Source organism: Lagopus leucura, unplaced genomic scaffold, assembly GCF_019238085.1.
Source record: "Lagopus leucura isolate 7727_CA_CO unplaced genomic scaffold, USGS_WTPT01 Super-Scaffold_739, whole genome shotgun sequence".
Taxonomy (NCBI): Eukaryota; Metazoa; Chordata; class Aves; order Galliformes; family Phasianidae; genus Lagopus; species Lagopus leucura.
In genome coordinates, this window is record NW_024962255.1 from 6,965,504 (window position 1) to 6,989,758 (window position 24,255).

A 24,255-nucleotide genomic window follows, 5' to 3' on the forward strand; every position below is an offset into this window, starting at 1 on the left:
TTAAGATTCTGGTGATAAGAAAGGATATTCATTTTTACTTTCCTTGGCATTTTCCAAGTAGGATTATGTTTCTCAAGGCAAGATCTTCTGACACAAGCTTCAACTAACACAACACCTATAGTCTCTGCTTCAAGAGCCTCAAAAAGAGTTTCCTATATATAACTGTCTCTGCAAAGTTTGGTTTTGCATCTGAGACTCCACCCTACACATTGTAGATTGAATCTTACACATAAGAGGCAAACAAAGTTTATGTAAGGGCTACTCTGAAAGTAATATCTACTACTTCATTATGTTGGCTCACAACATCAGAGATGGATGTTGGTGGCACGGCAGTAGAGGTTGAACCTTCCCACCAACATTCCACTCCATGTTGTTGTGTCACAAATGGCAGGGTCTGACATGGAAGTGAGAATGAAGCACAGGTGTGTCACTGAACAGTAAAAAATGCAGTAGAAACAGCACTCAGTGACATTCATTGACAGTGGCTGAACACTTATGGAGACCAAGCAGTGAATGTGAGCACAGTGAGGCAGCAGATGGTGCATTTCACCAGTGGCAGCAGTGGGTCACCTCCGTTGGTGCAGATCCTTATAAGGCTCTCGTTCATCACAGGCAAAAATTCACAGTGAATGGCAGTAAACATGCAGAAAAATAGACTTCTGTAGCTGAGAATTTGCTCTATCAAATAGCGCTATTGCGCTCTTTGCATCTGTTGTAGTTTCCACGTAAATAATCGGAAGGCATTACTTTCAGAGCAATCTACATACATTTTCATCTTTGACGGCTTAAGAATACTGCTGTCCCTATAGCCCATGCCAGAGAGCTAATAGCAGTCTGAAGTTGCAAACAGTCACTGGTGGGACCAAACCTCCTCTTACTGTCGTAACAGCGTGAAATAAGGAGCTGCAGGATGAAATGCAGCCAGCAGATTGGTGACAGACAAGCAATCCCTCAGAACTACCACTATGCCAACAGTTTTCAATGTAGCTTTTGCCAATCCTGCAAATTTTAAGTAGAAAAAATAAAGAGATTATCAAGTGTCTAACTTAAAATGCTTTTATTTGAGCAACTTCCTTTCCAGCATGAACAAGTTTTTCACGATGCTAGAGACAAACAAGCTCAAAGGGAAGGATGGTGTTAGAAACCCTCCTCAACATCTCATTACTTTCAGATAACAGAAGCAGCACTTTCCTGCAGCCTACAAGAAGCTGACAGCTGCTGCAGTACACAAGCTTCCTTACTCATCCAGAAACATTATGTTCAATAGTGTTCACATATGGCAAACACCAAGTGCAGATCAGTCAGTTTTGTTTGATACTTGGTTTGGGCAGTCTGACAGAACAACTACAACGAAGCTCAGCAGCATTAATTGCATTTCTACCACTATAATTTGGATGTTACAGAAGTCAGAGGTTTAGTAATTACATGTGCCAAGCCTGACCTTACACTCCTATTACTTCTCCAGAAAGCCTAAAAATTAAGAGACCGCTTAATTCACTAGCTTGGCTCAGTAACAGCTGACCTGAAACAACAGTTTATCCAAATCCACCTATGTATTTCAAGCACCAAGAATGTGGCAAGGCAACTTCCAGGGACCTTCATTCTTTTTCCTAGAAAATAAAAGCAGATTTCTACCCAAGAAAACAATACAGATAGAAAGGTATAAATGAAATAAAGGTATTTCATCCACGGAAACCCTAATTATCTCTTCTAGTGAAAAGCTTCCTCAGCCACACCACTACACCAGAGCTGAAGAAAAACAAAAAACAGAGGAACTGTTCACCAACACCCAGGCAGCATGGAAAATGAGTGAAACATACCCTTAATAACTGAAAGGCAAATAGAAAGCAACAAATGGATGTCTTGAGGCAGGCCAAATCTACCACCTTAAATAACAGTTACATCTGTTTTCTGCACCACGCTTATAAAAGCAGAGTCCAGTTGAAAACAGGCACACAAGACCAGATATTCAAAATGCTGTGAAATGCATTCAAGATATGCTTTCAAGATAGCTGCTCCTAACATCTCAGGGCTTTTCATTACAACTGCGATGCCCTCTGAACCAAAAAATAATTGTCCATCTGAAAAAGATTGTATTGCACTTCAATTATTTCCTGGATCTAGATATATCACATGGTTTTCTTTGTGAATTTTTCTTTGTGAATATTTCAACTGCATACACTGTGCATGGCTTATGGAAACAACCTCTGTGTACTTGTTTTAATACATCAACCTTTATATCAACGCATACATATTCAGGACACACAAAGAATACAGATCTTCTGACCACATGTTTAGCAATGCCTTAGTTTCTGAGTGAAAAGTATGTCAGCTTAAGGACTGTTTTACTTAAAAGTAACATTAAAAATATGTACTATGTATGAATTGATTTATCAAAGTAGGGAGGTGCTGAATGACATGTCAGAAGAAAAAAAACACAGGGAGGCCCTCAAAATAGAAAGAAAGAAGCGTCCTTAGGAGCTACTTTGGAACACTGCAGGATGGGTAGCACAGCCAGTAGTCAGCTTCCAGGTTTGAGGGAACTCATGAGAGCTGAACAGACTGAAAGAAACCAGCAGAAGGTCTGGCCAGCAAACACCTGCACTGAGCAGGATAAAGCCTGGATTGTCTGAGGAATTAAAAAAACTATGAATCCTAAGAAAATCGTTCAAGCCATATGGATTAAACTAGGAGAATACAAATAAAAGTCTTGATGGTAGAGAGACTGAACTTCCAAGTATTTAAAGGTATTGCATGTTCCATAGCATTATTTACCCTGAAGATTACCATCAGTTTTGCTGAAAAAGGCATTTTCTGTAAATTTCAAGGTTTATCTACACTGTAGGCATATCCTCCAAGCCTTCTTTCCTCCCCTTGTCTTCAGCCTGAAGCACCACTACTCTTGAATCAAATACCAATGCTTCACAAGGGCACCCATGAATTTTCAGCATCTCCCTTTACAGCGCCAAGCTGCATGGCGATTCATATCAGCATTCCTGACAGATGGTTCTTTGAGAGTACTGTGAATAAAGCATGGTAAGAAATTCCAAGACATTTAATGCTCTTCTGCCTTTTTTATATGTTTAAAGTTCTATGATTTCCTTTTTCAGACTTTAAGGACCTCAGAACACAGTCCTTGTCTATTCCTCCTCCACCATCCTAAGGTACACTGATGTTTCAACGACATGGAAAGCTCATTCTGGGAACCCAAGCTGCTGTTGAGCTGAATTTCAACTCCAGTTGGTCCGAACACACTAAGCCAAGGAATATAAACAGAGGATGATAACACAGAGATGAAAAGAGAACAAGACATCATAAAAAGGCTGTTATTTTTTCTTTCTAAAGTTGAACAATATCACCAATCAATATAGCAAAAAAGATATTTCTAAAGACTGCATCCCTTGCAGTCATTAGAAATAAGCATTACTGTTACTTAGAATACTGTTTCTTAACATTTAGTATGGCTAGAGGACATAAAATCTTACCAGAGTAAAGGAAACAGAAAAATGCTGCTCTGCTTTTGTAGGATAAAGCTACTAGAATACTTACAGAATCAAAGAACTCCATTCACATCCCTCAGAGCCACATACACAACTCACTCTGTTATTAATGCTAGTGACATTGAACATCAGGCACCTCAAGGGAAGGGGAAGAGGGGATGCTAATTGGTATCTGGCCAGCAATGTTTGCTTTGTATTATTCTGCCCACCTGTGCTTTGCATAATAGGAAAATGGAAATTAAACATTCTCAAAAATAAAAAAAAAACATTGCAATAGAAAAAGGCCAAACTAGGATTTGCATTGTCATATGACCTTCAGAACTTGAAATAGAAAAAAAAAAAATCAAGTTTCAATTAAAAGGAAGAAATTGGTGGGGTTTCTCAAAGAGGTAATTCTGTGCTGATTTTCAGCAGTCTTACACAAATGACTACTGAGGTGAAGGGCAGGGAAGGTCTAGAAGCTCAGGAGCAGCTTCAGGACAAAAATACAAAAGGTGGAACTGAGAAAGGAGAATGCTTTACTCCCAAAAACATTTCGGGGTCTGAACAAGAATAGAAGAAATAGATCCAAAATTAACGCATTTCACTCCAATTCCATTGTAATGTTCTTTTTGAATGGAAGAATACAAGTTACTACAGTTCATTCATAACTGAGAAGTGAAATTCAGTGAGATTAGCCTTTTTCTACACTGATGGCTGGCAGCCTGCTCTCAGGGGCAGGGGCCAGTGAGCAACCAGAACCAAGTGCTGCAGAGGCACAACACTGCTCTGAAGCTGCCAGCTACATGATGCATCAACACGGAGTAATCAGCTCCCCTGCTTTGTAAACTCTACTCTTCCACTCACAGCAGAGGTGAAACATCATTGTAAGCTAATTTGTTTTGTCAAAATTCTTAGCAACTCCTTCGGTAAGAACTACAGATGGCTTAGACTGATGTAAGGTTTTCAATGAGTTTAGGTATTCTTTCAAACATTCGTCACTCATGACTGATATACCTAACTCCAATGGAAAAACACTCATGCTAGAAGGAATTAAAATACACTGATTACTTTGTCACATACCAAGAAACAGACTTCGTGAACAGAACCTCCACAACAGACTCAGCCCTGGTGAGTGAGTCATGTAGACCACGCTTCTTAAGCAGGGCAGCTTACATTTCAAAACACGTATTGTTTTCAAAATGCTTGCTGATGTACAGATATAAAGGGTCTTTATTTGTCTCAATTCATTAATGACATTACTCAGTTCAAATTGATACCAAATTTGCAAGGACAATAAACACAAGGGAGAAAAGCAAGCTATGAAGAGATATGCACCATCTGTCTGCCATACAGATAGAATGCCCTGGAACCTAAAGACAAAAGTCCTACTGCTACAAAAAGTTAGGCCATCCCATTATGTAAGCACCACTCCCACAAGTACCACAACCACAAAACACACCTCTATCTAAGTCACTCTTTTATGCTGTCTTAACACTTCTTTGTATTTGGAAAGACCTCTATCCTGGAAGGTAATTATAAGGTGAGGGGGTGTGAATGAAAGACAGAACTGCATTTCAAAAAAGATTTAAGCTATTATCACTGATTATGTCATAAAGGCTAATCAAGTTTTATTCTGTAGTTAAGATTGACTGAGCAATGCCAAACAGAGCCCACAGTCCAGAATAAAAGGGTTCTAGAAGCAAAATGTGTACTCTCAAAGACTTGGTGATTTTTTCCAACATCAAATAATTGATGTCCTAAACACATATATTAATGAATAAGCATATTGATTTAAGCAAAAAGTTACCCTCATGAAGAGGAGCATCACTTCTGCATCAGAACTATCCCATCACCCAATGAATCAAACACAGCCACTCTTTCCTCCAACTCCGCTATGAGAGATTTTTTTCCACCACTGCCTCAGTATCAAACTGAAGAATCTGCTTCACATTGAACTTCTCTGCTACTTGTTTAGTAATGCTACCCGAGGAAGGCTTTCCCCCTGCTGATAACAGGCAAGCCGGTAAAAACTTTGACTGTAACTGATTACAAATAGAAACAGCCACCTTGCCTATTCTCCTCCTCTAATTCACTCATTTATGCGATGAAACTACACCAAATAAGGACACTGAATCGTCTTAAGCTAAAGCCCTATTTGATTGTACAAACTGATACTGCTTAATATATTTTTAATTTATTATACAATAATGATGGAGGCACTGCTACCAGCATCAGCACTTTGCCCATGTACCTATCTTAAGTCAACAGTTTCCATCAGTTTCAACCTCCTAACTAAGCTCTACTTACCATCAATACATAAGCCTTTCCCTCCTCCCAACTGATGCATGTTCTTCCTCCCATTGGTATTTAAATAAGCCCGCTTGTTAGAGGTTAAGCTGAATAACATGTATAGATACTTGAGACTACATGCAGTTTATAGTCATTATAATGAGACTATATATAGACTGAGATAAGCCTGAGGTTCAGGGATGAAAAGTGAACAAGACTACATACGGTAAAACAGCAGCCAGATAGACGAAAATTCTATTAATTCCATTTCTTCTAGCTGCCAATGCTATTTTACACTAATCTAGTTTTTATCTGAAGATCATGGCCTCGAAAAAAAGTATCAAACCGTGGCTACAGATTTTTAGAAATAGATACATATTCCTAAATCAGACACTACTGCATTAAAAAAAAAAAAAAAAAAAACCACTAAATATGGGAACAACAGAGGAAATCTTTAAAACTCCTCTCATGAAAGAAAGCAAACTGTGAGAGCTTGAAATAGTAAACAAACGCCTGTATTTCTCTGGGTTTGGATCCCAGCAATTCAGAGCTCTAGTTTCAATTCTCTAGCTCATCCATCCAGTTCCAGCAGTTAAACTTATTTTAAAGACCATGAATAAGAAAATACTGTCTCCCATGTTAGTCTCAAAACAATGCACCAGGAAAAAGAAGAACAGAGCAAGCATATAATATGACTTCAACTATTTCCAGTTCATAGGATTTGTTGAATTTGATATATTTAGATTTAGAACTCTCTGCAGATCTCTCCTCCACAATCCTGCCCAACCTGTCCTCGAGCCTCCAACCTTATTCCATCTATGACTGCCTTTAGAGTTCCTGAGCACTGCTGCTAACTCTTAGAAAGGTTAATTTGACAGAGCTTACTTCTCGTATAGGAGGATACTGCAAACAGGCAGGGTCATATTTGTCCTTCCTTTAAGAGACTTGATTTTTGTGTCTTTACAAGAAGTGGTCCCTCTTCCAAGGCTGGAAGTCCTGAAAGGTCATCAAACCTCCTCTAACCATCCTTTTACACTTCTCCTACCAAAACACTTTCTCTGAAGACTTAAATATGTCAACATACAGCTCGTGCAGAGGGGGCTACAATTACGCTGCTATCCAGGTTACTTGGAACTACAGGAGTCTTCATACATACTCCAGTTCAACACTACTGTAAAATAAATAAATAAATAAATAAATAACCCTACATTGCAAGAACTGGCCACTGACTTCTGCCCTCGTTATTACCAAACAAACTACTTAAGAGGATCCATTTGTTTTGTATGTTCTTCCAAGATGACAGTAGACTGCTTGCATTCTCTGATATCGTATTTATTTGACTTCTCTTCAAAATCCATGCTTAATCAAAAATACTGCAGCCACATCAGCATATCATAGCTTTCAGCTGAAACCTGCTAATTTCTAGACCAAAGTGATTTTCAAAGCGCCGCTGGAATTTCATTAGTGCTGAGCAGTTGTAGTAATCACATCATAGACAGAAGCTCCAAATCAGCTCCCCACCTCAAAAGCAAACTCCGAAAAATATTCCAGAACAAACAACTTAGCAAGTCTGCTAAAGAATTAAAAAATAACATATTTTAACCAAAGGCTAACAGCCTTCTGTAAGTATTTGGACATTTTCTTACTGATTTTACAGTACACAGATTTGAATGTACCCATCAAGGTCAGCTTTTAAACACAAGAAGCTGCAGATACTTATTATACTTTCATCCAATCAGAACTGAAAAGTAAAACTGTTTCTCTAACAAACTGAATGAAGCAGACATGCGGAACATAAGTAACTCAACATGAATACTGACAGCTTGACCAAAGCAGCCATTTCTCCCATATCAGCTTACTAATTTGCACAGAGATGGTCACCTGTACTCACATTTTACTTGAATTTATAGGGCGTGGGGACACGCGATTAGTTTTGTTTACTCAACGTCTCAATTCATCTGTGGTACAGCGCTATTTTTATACAAACTATCTCAGAGCACATTCACAACTGCAAGATTTACATGGAGATTGAGGCATTGTTTTGTGCTTTTTTTTTTTTTAATTATCATCTGTTTCCTGACGGACAAAGCTATGCAGGATGAAAGATTTTGCTCCTTTCCTCACGTCTCCTGCTACTAACAACAGCACCCTTGGCCTCCCAAGCTTAAACCTATGCAAATTTGCCTTGGTGAGATGCACATTAGCTGGGAGCAAGCACTCATCAAAAATATTGATTAACTATGTAATAGTATTACTATACAAAGTTTTTCTTATTGTGTTCCTATGATTAATATGATTCACAAATTGAAACTAAGTATCACACAAATTCATAGACTACTGAGAATCTTTGTATCTATACGGAGCCCAAACCACACACTTTATTTCTGAGCCAAGAGAACCCAGGATATTCAGGACATTCTCCCATGATGTTAAACTTAACTTATGCTGAGTCTGTCACAAGCAATCTGAGCCAATGAAGCTTAAAACATAGGAGTTCTTTTGCAATTCAGAAATTGTTTGCAATTTAAGGGTTCTTCCAGACCCCAAACTTGTTCTACCACCGCATAAAAGTAAAAGAGTTGTCTTCCTCTGGCTAAAAAACTAGGCACTCCAAGCAGAGCAAGCACTGCCAACAGTAACCATACTTCCTCTTCAATCAAAGCCATTAAAATGTACTCTGCAGATCACTACCTCAAATCATCACAGAGACTAAGAGCTCACGAAAATCCCAACAAACTGTACTGTGAAAAAGGCATTTCACTGAGACCTTGTGTCACAAGTTCCCCATATAATCAAAGAAAAACACTCCCCAGTCCCAGTAGTCCTGTCTCACTATACAATACAGTCAACAGAAGTGTTCCAGCTAAGTCCTCCCCTTTAGAACAGAGGGAAAGTAGCTAGAAAGTAAAATCCAGATCTCTAAGGCTCTGGGCATCAAGCTGCTTTAGACTGAGAATGGTACGGTTTGCTCAGAACATCCTCAAAACTGTATCTAACTTGATAGAAATTCAGAAGCAGGCTTCAGCATGCGTCCCAGAAGTAGGAAGAAATACAGAGACCTACACTGACTAGCTCAGCTTCACCTTCGGAATGATTAGTTTAACGCTGTTTCGATCTTACTTTAACATACAGGCATTTAGTTATACAGAGATTTACATAAGCCTTTTTTATCGCTTCAGTTGAATCACAATACAGGATTTTAAACCTAATTATCACAACCACCATTAGTATTTTCATCTTGTTAGCATCCTTGTTGGCAAATAATTTAATCCTTCTTGAAAGCTTCTAATTAAGGGATGGCACTGCTGTTTACAATTTGCAACAGTGGCAAAAAGAAAACAACACAACCACAGCTGTAACTGTAACCTGTCACTCCCTTTTGTCTCCTTCATGTCCACAGACCTGCATTCTTTCAAAAACTGCACACAAGCAAAGTTCATTTGAAGACTGAAGGTGCCATGGCTTTATATTGAGAAAAGCCTGTGCCAACTCTTCTTTGCAAACGGTTTATTCCAAACAACCAATCCATCTTAAAGGATGATCAGGTCCAAAACTAATAGGTTTTACTCCAGCAAGCTTTTACACGAGCAGTTCCATTAAACAGGATTACTTATTAGTATAACACTATGTTCCTTGAGATCACCATGTTAGTTGTGGTCATTATTATTCAGGTTTCATATACTCATACATACTAATAATTAAAGTCAGAAATACGAGGTGTCATAATGCACAAAAAGTAACTGTAGAAACCTCCAAAATCCCAAGTATTTCTATTCTTTAAAGGAGTCTTATGATTAAAGACACTACTCAGCCATTTCTGGAGCCCAAACATAGAGACTATTATTCTGAAAGGTGCTGGCTGTGAGCAAAGATCAAACTTACATTTTAGCTGCTGCAAACTGTATGTTGACATGGATCCTAGGTTAACATCTGCTTGGTGACACCTCTTCAGCTTGGAAGTATTGAATCCTAAATGGGCCCATACGGTTTATGGCTATGTGAGCCAATAGATACTTGAGAAGCCGTCAGTTCCATTCAGTACGACTGCACAAGATTAAATACTCACTGCGTCACACTAACATGATGAAGCACTTCTTCACCCCTTCAGAAAACATATTCCAACTTGCAAGAAATGCCTCAAGCGTTCCCCATCACAAAAGCACGACAAAGGGGACGTCGGACATCACCTCGTTCTGTTTCTAACACCGTGATAACGACAGAACTTCCTGTTCTGCACTAAACCAAGCCTAGAGGCCCACGTACAACAGAAACAAACCCTCTAAGAACGGGAATCGCCACCCCTAGTAATCGCCGATTGCTCCCCAAGCGGTCGTACCACAGCTCCCGTTCTTATCTCAGATCGCTGCCCGGCTCCCCCCGCGCCGCTACAGCACGGAGCTGCCGCGCACCGTGCGCGGTGCAGCCGCAGCCGAGCAGGCCGGAGCGCCGCGAGCCGAGTGCTGCTGCTGCCGGCGGCTCACGGCGCGTCAAAGCGCGGGCAGCGGCGCCGTGCCGCGCGCGATGCAAAGCAAAGCCGTGTCACAGCGCAGAAATCGCTGCGACGCGCCTAACGCGCTCCGGACGGTGCAAGGAAAATCTGAGCCGCAGCATAGCTGAAATACATCACGGAAAATAACATCCCAGCGCTTTCCTCACAGCCCGCAAGTACGCCCGACCGAAGCCGACACTGCGGGCCGAACGGGGCCGGCCCGCCCGCCCGCCGCCCACACGGCCCTGCGCACACCTGGGGCAGGGCTGGCGGCTAGCAGAGCCCCGCCGGCACGCAGCGTGCCCCGGGGTACGGCCGTGCCCGCGGGGGCCGAGCCGGCAGGCAGAGCCCTCAGCGCCCCTCCCCTCTCTCCGGCCGCACGGCCTGCGGGGCCGACGATGCCGCTGCCCCCTCCCGCCACCCCCGGCTGCCGCCGGCTGAGGGACGCTCAGCAGCGCAGCGGAACTCACCGCCGTGCCGGGCACAGGCCGGAGCCACCGCCCCCTCCTCAAGCCGCGCCGCGCCGCGCCGCGCGCTCAGGTAGCGGCCGCCGCGCGCCCCGCCCCGCGCCGCCCCGCCCGGCTGGCCCGGGAGGCAGTGGCGGAGCGCTCAGCCCCGCCGCGCATGCCTGCCGCCTCCCTTCCGCGTCCCCCGCCCCACCCCGGCGTCACGGCGGGCGGAGCGCGCCTTGCCCTCCTTGCGGCCGTCAGGAGGTGGTGTGAGCGGTGTGACCTTCGCTCTCTCTCCTGGGGGGGCTGCACGTCTGCCCTGAGGTGGCCGTTAGCAGGGCGGAATAACGGGCTGTGTGTTACGGCGTAGGCAGATAGGCCTGCAGGTATCCCAGCTCTGAGGGAGGCACACAGAGCGCCCAGATGTGCCCGCTGCATGAGGAGCCCGAAGCAGTGCTGCCAGCCAGGTGGGGCCAGGCCTTTCTTCTTGTTGCACTGCTGGTGGCGTTTCCTGGCCTGATGTCCCACCAACAGCCAATATCAAAGCTTCTACACGGTTCTTTCCCTGGGGCTCCTTACGCTTGCTTCGGTGACTGTAGTGGCTCTGTTGATACCCATGCCTTTATTTGGGGCACATGTTTCTGCTTCTCTCCTGTTTGGGGATTTTTGTTTCAGCATCTGCATTTCTGTGCTTGAGCTTCAGATTTTCAAAGTTTCATTCTCTGTTTTGGCTGAAATTTAGCATAATTTCTTAACCCTTGTACACCTGCTTTGCAGCCCTCCCAGAAGTGGAGGGCCATGCGGTAACTTCAAGCTGTGCTCCTGTGGAAGTAAAAAAGCCCTGTTGCTGATAAGCATCACTTGGTACAGCCTCCTCCTTAGCAGTCAGGCACGCTGCCCTGGCTGAGCCTTCCTGGCAGTGTCAGCCCCACCAGCACCTTTGCACACATGGGCTGAGAACTTCAGTACATCTGCCCCATAGGCAGCGTAAAGGCCTTCTTAAAAATAAGAAACACCAGCCAAAGCTTTTGTATGTCTTTTTGCCTGAACTTGAATGTACCCATCACATTAATGGATTTATTCTTAGAACAATTTGGAGCATAATTGTTCCCCGATGATACAGGAAGAAAAAAAAAATCGTAAGTGGAGAGATTAAATCTCTTGCGCAAAGCTGAAGAGATAGCAAAGCCAGGAAATGAGCTCAGATTTCCTGAGTCAGGTGGCCTTGCTTTAACCGCACAGTCATCCTCTTTCAGTCATTCTCAGCTTCTGAGCTATGATGTAAACATCAACAGCATTAGCACAGATTTGACTTGTTCCTACTTTGTACAGAATGACTTTACTGTTCCCACTGAAATTTCCTTCAACTTCTCAATTTCCTTCCCAAAATTAAGATAAATTATATCACAGACTGACAGTATTCTTAAATTCCCACTGCCTTTCTCAGGCTTTGGCAAGTAATGTCTTCATCCTCAGCATTGTAAATACCTGCTCAGAAAACAATTGTGGAGTCTCAGTAGTGCAGCTCTGGGTGAAACTGATTAAGGAACAAATTGTTCCCTATCATCATGTTTTTCTGCCAGATCAGAGGACCAGGAACACTTGTAGCAGCACAGGAGAGCACATACACTGTCTGCTGACCTGGAAATGGTGGTAGAATCACCTTGTTAACTCATACTATTCGAAAATTATTATGAAGGCAAACTCTAAATTTATATATATATATATATATATATATATATATATATATATATATATATATATAAAAGAAAAATAGCCTAGAGATAATTCAGGGTAGACTTGAGAACCTCTACTATGTGTTCAGACATTTAACAAATTGCCACAGTGCTTTTAGAGCCTCATAATTAAGATGCAAAACTCATAGCTGTTTCGAGTAACTTCAGAAGGGGACACATTACTTGTACTTGAGCTTCTGACTACTGAAGTAAAAGGACAGTCTTGAGGGTCCTACTGTCAGACTACAGACTAAGATCTAGCCATGATCAAGTGCGCTATCTTTCCATATCAGTTTAATATTTGATGTGTCTTCATCTTGAGGACTTTCTGTTCAATTGATTTTATACTAAATTGATTTAAAGTGATGTTATTGTCCTGGGAGATGGACTAGAAGCTCATTCATCCGCTTCACGTGGTGCAGAACTGTGCTGCTACTTCCAAAAACCAGAGACGTGGCAATAGATGTGAAGAACACACGGAGAAGAGTGTGAGTGCTGGATGAGTAGAGTGTGCCATTTGCACAGTTACTGTGCCACCCTCCATCAGTTTGCAGATCAGGGACTTGTTATCCAAAGATGGATGTTCCAATTGGTTTGTTCAGGTTTCGGCAAATGCAGGGAGCATTAGGAAGGCCTAGTTTTCCCTGTAATAAGCAAGTATTTTGAGAGTATCCAGCCATAATCTTGCTGGTTCCTTCATCTTCAGCTGACTTGCTGTACACTACCTCATTACTAAGTAATAATACTATCCCTCAATTTGTCCTAGCTAAAATAAAGCCATTTACATGGTTTTCATAGAGTCCCAGCACAGCTGAGGCTGGCAGGGTTCTCTGAGTCATAGAAACAAAATCATAAAGTGATAGAGGCTTAGGTTGGAGGGGATCTCTTGCCTTTTCAACTTGTACTTTTGTAAACCATGTAAATAACTTAATTTTCATAGTACCTTAGAAATATGTATTAGAACAAGTTTGAAAAGTTGATTAACTTGTTTTCTGAAATAATGAAGACAGAAAACAATGGGCAAATGTCACTTACAGAAGTATCTGCATGACTGTGCTCATATATGTGTGTTTACTATTTCTGTGCATTAGGTCCACAAAAAACACAGTTTTGTATGATAAATAATTGTATGATAAATTCAATAATTATATATTGAATTTCATATTAAATAAACTTAGTAACTACTATATATGTATATATATGTATAATTTAATAATTTCAGTAGGAAATTCTGCTGGTTGCAAGCTGAGGTCTTTACCAGTTCACCATCACTGCATCTTCTTTTGCGTACATGTGGGAAAACAGAAATGAGCAGAAACTCACTGCTGAGATATGCGATAGCCTAGCTGCACTTCCGTCCTGTATTTTTCATACTTGGTTGAAAGAGAATCCAGCTGTATTGAAATGAAGTGCTGAGCATTAGACACGCTTTCAGACATTAGTGCTACCTACTGCTTTCTAAATCCATGCACAGGATAGCATTTAAAGAAAGAACTGTCCGTTATCAGTCACGCAGCCACATTGTTATTTAGGTACTTGGCTCAGAGGTTTGCCTTGGACTTCCTAAGACAAAGTTCCCATATTTATGTTTTTATCATGTGCTTGATGTTATCATTTCTTTGCTGGGGCAGTGCTGTTGTAGAATTTGCCTGGACCAGTTCAGTGAGAACTGAGTTAAAACCTTTCTGGGGCAATCCTTACACCATGCCACTGCTGTTGCCCTTTCTTCTAAGAGCTGTCCAGCCATAATGCTTCAAAACACCACATTAGTCTAAGTGATTTAGACCTGCTTAGATGTAACAGACTAGTTAAACTACTTTATCAGTCTAATTAAAACTACTTTGTAAAATACTGCCTTTTTCTCTGCACGTCCTCAGTAGCCGTGTTTCCACAGTATGCAAAAGCATTTCTAGGTAGCAAATAAAATTATATTGTACATGCCTAAAATCCAACTATGCAGTATTTCATTTCTTTTAAAATATGTTTCCCTCAGTATCTAACTGTTAAAACAAATTAGCATATATTTCATTTAAGTCTGATGTAGCTTATTTTTAATTCCAGCTTAGTTGGTATGCACATAGCCTGAATGCCCCAAGGAATACAAATGTCTAACATTTCCTCTGAGTCAGTAGGAATTTTGAGGCTCCTGACACATGAGTAAAAAAAATATTCTTTCAGCTTAATTTATAGGTATGGAAGTTATATCACTTTGTATAAATAAAAATTATTCTAAATCAGGCTGGAGAAACATTTTCACCACAGTTTGTTACTGAAATGTTGACTAATAATCTCAGAATCCAAAAATATCTTTCCAGTACTGACATTATTATGGAAATTTATCTAGTGTGTTTGGGATTTCTTTTAACCCAATCTATGAAAACATGAGTTAGTGACAAAATAGAAAAAATAACTCAGACTGTTTCTAATAACTCCATCCAAATGTAGCAGAATAACGGGCTGGAATTCAGTGAAATCTCACAGAATCACAGAATGGCCAGGGTTGGAGGGGACCTCAAGGATCATGAATCTCTAACCTCCCTGCCACATGCAGGGCCACCAACCTCCCCATTTAATACCAGACCAGGCTGCCCAGGGCCCCATCCAACCTGGCCTTGAACAGCTCCAGGGATGGGGCATCCACAGCCTCTCTGGGCAGCTGTTCCAGCACCTCATCACTCTCATAGTAAAGAACTTCTCTATGACATCCAACCTAAATCTCCCCTCCCTCAACTTAAAACCATTTCCCCTTGTCCTGCAGTTATCAACCTTTTCAAAGAGTTGATTCCCCTCCTGTTTGTTGGCTCCCTCTGTTTTGTATGTCTGCTTTTCCTAAGATGATCAATATTGATAAATTATAATCTTGGTAAATTCTGGAGTGAATAAGATAGCAATGGAGTTACACATATTAAGAAATCAAATGTAAAAAGCAAGAAAGCAAACAGCAAAAGAATACATATATAAGAGCATCAAATGTATCTATCTGTTTTCATTTGACAGCATTCATCTTAACATTCATCCACAGGGAGAGATCATCAGCATCACTCAGCAGATGAAAACAAAAATGAGCCTTCTGAGCCACGTTCAGAAAATGCTTAGAAATGACAAAAGGTAGCTGATGGTGCAGTGACAGATCTGCAGAATAATCTCCCTTCCTTTCTTAAGGAAAATTCCCACCGGCTGGGCAACCCTATGAAAAGGTACATAATAATGGAAAGTATTAATTCTCATTTATTTCATCCAAGAGAGGATCCTTCTAAGAGCCGTCCAGTTTGTGAGTCCAGATTCATAGCTGAAGCAGACTGCAGAAAGGAATTAAATACAGTGTTACTGTTTCCATGAATATTTCCTCAATTATATTAAATTTTCATATGAAAGTTATTAGTTTCAATTAACTGTGAGGCATTAAAAAAGCAAACAAACAGAAAAAAAAAAAAGAAGCAGACTGTTCCAATAGCAAACAGCAGTTTCAAAATGCATTTCAGGATTTCAGAAACAATTTTATTCCCTATATGTATTTGACCCTAATCTTTCTTGTCAGAACATGTGAAAGCATCCAAAGATAAAAAATGAAAGCTGAAATTCCATTTTTTCAGTGACTAGATTACATTTTTAGTATTAACTGGCAACGAAAATAAAGAGCTCAAAGATGCAGATTAAAAAATGCAATTGCTTTTCCTTTTTTTTTTTTGTGCACGTGGCAGTAACATGTGCTCCGAGAAAAGAGCTGACCTTATCTAAATTTGTGTGACCAACCTACCCAGTACAGCTCAATAATTAACTGAATGTCTCAGCGCTCCGCAGGAACATTAAGTACAGCAACACTGTATACTCAGAATCATTTGGAAAAATCATGAAATGTCACATCAGAAATGTTTTGTCTTAGAAGGCTTTTTTTTTTTTCTCTCCTGTGCTTCTTTCCTTTCCTTTTTCTTTAGGTGTTGGGAATCATCTGGAGAATGTAAGTGGCCATTTAGATGATTCTTAACTAGCAACCTCGGCCTGTTGGAGATGCAATTTATACACGTTGCTCTTGACTGTTCCTTCAGAAGGAATTGGTTGGTTCACCTCAGTATCGGCTGAAGGACATGCTGTCACTGTCTCCAGGGTCCTTCCTTACCACTGAATCTTTCTGGAAACCGCTGTGAAAGTCAAACATTTTGGCTGCAGTGAGTGTCAGCCACTTGCTTTCCTGTCAAGTGAGAAAGCTGGATTCTCACAAATGCAAAACAGAAGAAATGTTATTCTTGTAAGCAGGTGCCTTCCCTTGATTCATGGACTTCTGAAGCCATCATCCCAAGAGATTTTGCCAGAAACACTGGCGCCAGAGATTCAATGGCTGATTTATCTAGTAAGACATTTAGCAAGCTTCTGCTGTACTTTTAAACCTGGAGATGCTGAAGGTGTTTTTCTCTGAGTTAATAATTATTAACTGTAGATAGCAAGCTGGAAAAAGACTGAACTATTTTAGAAATGCATGCAATAAATAATAGTGGCTGTGCTTCAGATGGCTGTCACAAGGCTCAAGGACAAATTCTAAACAGCATGACTGGCATTTTAATGGCTAAAAATATGTCTTTGGTCCACATTGTGAAAAATCGATTAGAAAACTCTTACAGACCAAAAGTTTTGTGCAAAATAGTGAATAAAACTGCTGCCCTTCCTGCCTTACTATAAAAATAGCTATGAAAAATACTTTCTCCTCTAAATCATTTAAAATCGGGGAACTCCTAGAGCTCTGCAAGCATGAGTGCATCCCTGGAATACATGTTAGCACAGGTAAGGCTAGTTCTAATTCATTTCACATAAACTGGGGTATACGAGGTGCCAGGGTCAAACTGAAAAGCCAGTGGCAAAGATCTGGAATCAGCAGATCCTCACCACAAATCTGTGTGTTTATGACTGAACCAACACCCAGGATGAAACCCTACCAAAATGGCATAGAGGAAGAACATAAAATCCAATACTCTGAACGTAAGAAAGCTGTAATAGTAACTGGAGTAAAATAAGAAATATTGGGAGATATTCACCTAAATGCTGGTGGTTAAGAACAGGTATGACTGAGGTGTGTGTAATTCTCGGAGATGCAGAAAAGAGGACAACACAGACAAGCTAAAGGAAGCCTCTACTGACAATGCAGGTCAACTGCAGAAGTAATTCAAGCCACAGAGATGCACATAGTGGAAGTAATAGCAGATAAGCACTGATAAAATAGTAAACCTACATTGAATGCACAGGGAGGTGGATAAGCTTTTAAGGAGTGCCTGGCTTTCATCCATCTTTCAATATCACTTCAAACTGTGTATTTACAGCCATTTTTTAGGTGTCTGATTTTGTTTTTATGTTACATTTTTATAATACAATGCAATGCATTTTCAAGAACAAAATGATACTCTGGCAGTGTAGCTGTATGTATTGAAAAAAGTGAGGCCAAATATTGCACACAATTCAATCAGTAACATAAGGAGAGGTGCTGAGTATGGATATAGTACTTATGTGTAAAAGAGGAGATTGGTGAAAGAGGACTATTGTACTCAATGTATTGTTCTCTTACTGAAGTAAGAATAGTATCACCTGGACCTTGGTTCTTCCGTTGCAGGCAGTGACAGGCACTCTGCTCTATGTTTATAGCATTTAATTCCTCCTAAGACTCCAGATTCAGCCGCTGCATCAGTTACGCACAGAAGTACAAACCACTGCATGGAACATCATTTTCTTCATGTTCATCAGAAAGCACTGAAGATAAAGAAGTTATCATTTCAGAGATTAAATTTCTGACAATAATTAGTTCAAGGCATACTTTGGTATCCAGAGGGAAAAGGGATTTGGAGGCATTTTCATTTTAATTCATTTCATTTGAAAAGAGATACCTCATTATTAACTCTTAAGAAAATCTTCAAAGATAACAACCCTTATTAAGGTGAAAATTCAACAGCTGAAATTGTCTTGCTGATTCCAGAGTAGTTAGCAAGACAGTAGATGGAAAAAGATTGTTTAATGCTAATTTTATTTAGAATAGAACTCCTTACTGTTCTAATCACCTAAGTAAATAACTGCGCCTTTCATCCTGGTAGAAGCAGTGTGGTAGTTTGTGTTTAGAAGGCTGTATTTGATGCTAAGAAAACATCAGCATGTGCTGCTGATGCATTTAAATCATGAGTAGTAGTGCAGACACTAGCTAGGAGAAATGAACGTCATTTTCTCCCTGGGGCTGTACTTCTGTTATAGTCCAGGTATCCTGGGAGTCTTTTGATTTTGTGGAAAATACAAAGATCACAGAAAGAGCTGCAGATAAGAACATTAAGCACTATTTATCTGGTTGCAGATGACCTGGAGTGGTGCAAAGGTGGGATAAAACAGGGGAATCAGATACTAGAAAGAAGAGAAACAAATATACACATTTAAAATAAGAGACAGATGAAGGTTTTCCAAATGAGAAGGAGAAAAAGGGAATCTTGCTGGTAAGCGAATATGATCTTATGAAATATTGAATTGAGGAGTAAAAAAACCAGGCCCACCATTTTTCCCTGAAGTGGTGGATGCCCCTAGCATGCACTCTTCATATTGCCTTTAATTCCTTATGATAATATGAGGTACCCTCTTTCTAGGTGGATACACAAGAGTATCAGTATGGAGACAACAATAATGATCTTTAGAGTCTTACACCTGGGGCCAATTATAAGCACTTAGCTAAACATACAGTTAGCATATTCAGTGAATGAATTAAAATGTATGTATCAGATAGAAGCATAATAGCCCTTAAATCTGTTTTCTACATCAGTGCTTCTGGTTGCATGGGAACCTCCTAGTTTGTTAGTCACTGAACAGGTAGGTGCTGGTACAGCTTACTGTGCCATTTCATGAGTCATGGAAATCTATTGTCATTTTAAAAGCAGAATTTACTTGGCAATTTTAATACATTAGTGTCCAAGGTTACTGGTTTTCTAAAAAAAGCTGAGGCAAGGATTTGCAGTCCTGTGATACTCTCAGTACCCAGGTGTACCTTGTAGATTCAGTATCAGCTTGGGGAATTTTTTATTTGGAATTCAATTTAAATGAACACATTCTGTGTAAATGAACACGTTCTGTGTTCATTTATCTTCTTCTGTGTATCTTCTGCAAGTTCAAGATGGATGCACAGATACTTGCCATCCTCAGAAGATTTTGGCTTTAGCACAGGGAATCTGCAGGATTATTGCTTAAATGAATGCAGTCCAGAAATATATTCTAAAATTGGTATTTTGATTAAAGGCATGTAGGAAGACATTATCGTTTTGCCTGCAGCCCCAACAATGTGCGTTGCCAAGACATACTACACATTTAATAGTAATGCAGGTATAGAAAATGAATTACAAGTTAGATTATTTTTCTCATATCAGTGCCTTATTGCTTTGGAAAAGTGAAATACCTTTACAAGCATTGAATGTCTGTTGTTTCTGTTGCCTATTGTTAGTTCAGCTAACAAAGTCAGTAGTATTGTTTTCTCAGCTGGATGAGCAAGAAGAGAGACTGGCACATGATGCAACTGGTGTGTTTTTTTGAATCACCTGAATTTTTTCGTATGGTTGCTCCTGCAAGACAGTGCAATATACTCAACACCATTTAGAAGTTAACTCACTTCACCCTGAAAAATATTTTGTGGGAATTCATATCCTTTATCAAATCTCACTGGTAACAGAACCAGCATGCATTCTTTTGATGTCATGTTGGTTTTGTAATGAATTCTTAAGAGCTGCTGAGCTGTGCCATGGTTATGCAAAGAAAAGCCACAGAGCAAATGCCACTGACACCATCGGAGCTTCAGCTGGGCTGATCTGATGTTTACATACCTGTAGTGATGTTATTTCAGTGTTCCATGGATATACACCTTTTTGTGCAGCTTTAGAATCATAGAATCATAGAATCACCAAGGTTGGAAAAGACCTTCAAGATCATCCAGTCCAACCGTTCACCTATTCCCAATAGCTCCTACTAAACCATGTCCCTCAACACAACATCCAGCCTTTCCTTGAACACCCCCAGGGTCGGTGACTCCACCACCTCCCTGGGCAGTCCATTCCAGTGCCTGACCACCCTTGCTGAAAAGTAATACTTCCTGATGTCCAGCCTGAATCTCCCCTGCCGTAGCTTGAAAGTTAGCTTTAGTCATAGAGCTGGTCTTGCAGAATCTGGGCTTCTTGGTCTTAACAGTACAGATATTTTCTTACATGTCTTATATGATTTTTTTTTATTTATTTTTTTTTTGTGCTTTAGTACAGAAGGGAGAAATATTCCAACACAGATGCACACTTACTTAGCCCTCTGTGTTTATAATACAATTGTCCATTCCAACCTAACCCACTCTATGGTTATGTGATTCTGTGAAGGCTTGCATCCTTGCACAATGTCCTGCAGAAAGATCGTTTGCTACATTTCTCCATTTCATTCACAAAGCGCTTAGCTTCAGGGATAGTGTGTTACCTTTTAAATATAGAGAATTAATAATTTGCTCTGATTTGTGGCATAGAATTGGTCCTTATTGGAAAAAAAAGTAGTTAATCTTTCACTACTCTAAAGATCATAAAAAAACACTCTGCTGCTTGCTTTCTTCCCCAGTTTCACAAAGTTATGTTAAGAATAGTTTACATGCACCAGAACTTACTAGCTGTGCAGAGCTGATGGCAAACATGAATTCTAACAATAAAAAAAAAAACAAAACCAGCACAACATAAATGCATGGATAGACTCTTTCAGATTTTTCCATGACTAATAACTCAGTGGCAGATGATTTGGGTCTCTTATAAATTTAGAAATCTGTGGTGATAAAGGTATCACATTAAGAAGTTTGAAAGAAAAATCCTTTCTTTATGCACAGTTTTGGAAAACAAACAAACAAAAAAACTGCAAGGAACATATTGCCCTGCCAACACATCTTCTCTATGAAATCTTCAAAGGAAAAGACAGTTCAAGTTCAAGTTCCATGTGTAGTTAGTCCATGGTCATTTTACCAAAACTACTGACATCTGGCTTTATAGAATGAAGACCACATGGTTGCAAGATAGAAATATTAACACCCATGGAGAACACTAGCTTTCACTGTAAGTTTGACCACTGAGGTCTAGACTAGGACCATGAAATTTACTCTGTTGCTCTTTTCACAGCCATCAGCCCATAATGGCTGTCAGAAATAATACATCTTTTTCACTGAGATGTGACCCGGTCGGTGGCTGCGAATTGAATCTTACTATATTCCCTCTACAACTCCTTCGAGATAAAGATCCTATTATCCATTATCATTTTTTGGAGCGTGTAATTTCTTTTAAAAATTACTCAGTCAAAAGCTAGTAATACATCTCAAGCGTTATATTAGATGGTCTTTTGTCACTGCCAACAGTGAGTGAACACCAAAAGTTCATCAATGTGCACAGTAAACAGAAAGAGCAGAAACAGATTTGTAAGAGTGGTTTTTATATTTGCTCTGCAAGGACTGAGTTCTGTAAAATAATACTTACAGTCAGAATACATTTCCATATCAAAATGCAGTCAGCAGCAGGAGGCTATATTTGTATTACTGTAGTAAATTGTGTATTTGACAGCTTACAAATAAACTCGGGGAAGAGTGAGAGTGTGAATATACTGAAGGTCTGCTTTCTACAAAGATAATTCTTATTGCAGAAAAGAAAGAATTATCTCAGGTCTGATGCATTCTTGTTTGTACTAAACTTTAAGAAGATAACCTGGATCCCTTCTGGGGGTAGTTTTGCTTATTTTTATCATTCATTCTCCTTTCTTGCTTTTTTTTACATCTATTTCTATATATAAACATATATCATGTGTATTAATTCCTATACGTTGCCAATTTGCTCTAGGAGGGATGAATTCAGGCACTCATTCACATTGGCTGCTCTGAGACTTGGCAAATTTACACCATCACTAAGCCATCTGAGTCACTGCTTTTAACTGCTTTACAGGCCAACAGCTTATGGGGATATTGAGGCTGAGCAAGTCATGTCTTGATAATGCCAATATTTTTTTAAGTAAAAAATGAGAGGAGAAAAAAAAAGCAGAGGGGGAAAAAGGGTTCTTTCCAGCTTTTGTTTGCTGGCCTGGATGAGATGGTAATCTCAATTCCTTGTCTCTGGCTTTTCTACTCAATGTATACTGCTGATCAGGCCCAGTAATTATGCACTTTTGAGAAGGGTGTGGGGAGGAAGCAGGTGGACTTCTCTAAATCCCAGGGATACTAAGGATGACAAACATGACAGAAAAATTCCTTCCATCCTCCTCGCTTTTCTCCATTGCCGCTTCCCACACTTTTTAATGGCTTCAGAAAAGATCTGGAGCAGTCATCCCCCACCATCCTGTCTGCTAGTTGGTTCTAATTCCTGACATGTCAATTAGGATCCATTAATTTCTGGTTCCATTCTTCCCTTGTTTACTAGACAGGATATCAACCCAGTCCTTGGCTTATATCAGTAGATGGTTTTGTTTTCATTGCTGCAGTAAGCCACTCTCTGCACTGTCTCTCAACATCCACTGCTACAGGCATGTAGGACAGTTTATAAAATGTGTCTCACTTAAAAGTAAAGTTTACAGTTTGGTTTGGCTCGTTAACATCTGAAGATAAAGCCTACAATGTGAGAGTCTCTTAAGAACCAATCATCTTCTTGCTCTATTCAAATTGTAAAGTTACTGCCATTACTAATTCAAATTATCCTGCCCTTTAGACCTGTACTAACATTTAAGTAAGAAAAGCAGTAAGTGCTGCATTCACTTTGAAAGCTGCATCACTCCTGAGTGCTCTCAGTACCAAGAGTATTTCCATAAGGGCAGCATTGATTTTATTTATCCACTGTGTGCAGCATAGCAAGTCATTCCTCCTCTTCACATAATGCACTAATTAAAAAATAAACAGGTAGTATGACAAATTATGTTCAAAATCTCCAAAGGACAGACCTGCACACAGCAATCAGCTTACACTTTGTGCCCTCAACTATGACTTATTCCTGTTCTCTTAAATTACACTCTACTGGCTGATCGGACCATAAAGCAAATGGACAGCTGCAGTAGAGAGAGGGCATTTTAATAGTAAGAGTGCTGTAGACATGGCTGACTGCCAAAGAGCACATTGTTAAAGCAACCAGCATAAAATGAAAAATTAAGATATTGGCACCAAGACCTACCGGTAAGAGCTGAGGGTCAGTAAAGGACAGTGAAATAATATAAAAGATTTCTTCCACTGGATTAAATTTAGGACAGGCAAAGCAGTCTTGCTTTGGAGCAGTATTCTGCAGAGCTGGGAACTGTGGCGAGTCTCATACAAACACAGAGGACACTGTTGGCTGTCCTGGCTGCTGCAATTTCTGCTCTTGGCCAGATAGCAATTTGGTACAATCCTTCTTTATAGCACAGTCACAGCTGGACAAAACAACTTCCAGATCAGTTCTGAAATGCACTGCCAGTAATCAATATATATCTTAATGTGTTTCACTTGATACTTTGTTCTATTTTAAAAGCATCAGCAATTTCTTGAAATTGCCTTTTTCCTGAGAGATGCAGAATAACATCAGCAAGGTAAGAGAATATTCACATGCTCCTTCCTCAATAGCTGCCACAGTTATCAGTGGTTAATGCACACTGCATATGAAACCAGTTTTGAGAAATTCTGTGTTGAAATGGCTGTGGACTTGTTATCTGGGAAAATCCAAACACATGCTCTCCATTCTCTAGTTACATCATAATGTACTGTACTCAAATAGTGTCACAGATTTTTATTGCTATCCTATACAGTGACTACAGCATGGCTTGTAGTGTGTCTTCATTTGGCTTAGTAA

General features: G+C 40.2%; 1 protein-coding gene and 1 long non-coding RNA gene across 5 annotated transcripts in view; one reads left to right on the forward strand and one right to left on the reverse strand.

Annotated features, from left to right (window-relative positions):
* CCSER2 (coiled-coil serine rich protein 2) overlaps nt 1-10,803 on the reverse strand; it is a 71,622-nt gene extending 60,819 nt beyond the window's left edge. For 2 of the 4 annotated variants that reach the window (XM_042863035.1, XM_042863039.1), the window contains exon 1: nt 10,731-10,803. The gene's annotated coding sequence lies outside the window, so the exon portion shown is untranslated. Of the gene's footprint in view, nt 1-9,653; nt 9,743-10,515; nt 10,537-10,730 lie in introns of those variants that run through there. The other 2 variants (XM_042863037.1, XM_042863036.1) reach the window with 2 other exon arrangements.
* A 170-nt stretch (nt 10,804-10,973) lies between these two features.
* Nucleotides 10,974-17,115, forward strand: LOC122175487. Its single transcript, XR_006177417.1, has 3 exons — nt 10,974-11,176; nt 15,468-15,642; nt 16,381-17,115. It is a non-coding gene; the product is annotated as an uncharacterized LOC122175487 (long non-coding RNA).
* The last annotated feature ends 7,140 nt before the right edge of the window (nt 17,116-24,255 follow it).